Source organism: Rhagoletis pomonella, unplaced genomic scaffold, assembly GCF_013731165.1.
Source record: "Rhagoletis pomonella isolate Grant_MI unplaced genomic scaffold, Rhpom_1.0 Rhpom_scaffold_00004, whole genome shotgun sequence".
NCBI classification, from domain to species: domain Eukaryota; kingdom Metazoa; phylum Arthropoda; class Insecta; order Diptera; family Tephritidae; genus Rhagoletis; species Rhagoletis pomonella.
Window position 1 is genome coordinate 14,068,151 of NW_023458558.1, and position 230 is coordinate 14,068,380.

The window sequence follows — 230 nt, forward strand, 5'->3', positions numbered from 1 at the left end:
GTAACTCCTCTATCGATGTATGCAGATGTATTCAAAAGCAGTAATCGTCAAAGTAAAATTTGCAGATGTTCATGAAAGGTATGAAGCCTTCGGCATAGCCGAAGACAGCGCTGCTCTTACTTGTTTTTTTTTTTGGTTTTTCTTATTTCCTTTTCACTCTGTATCTTTTTACTGAACAAATACCAAAGTAGTGTACGCGGATCATAGATCAAATCTCTCTCATTTGGCTT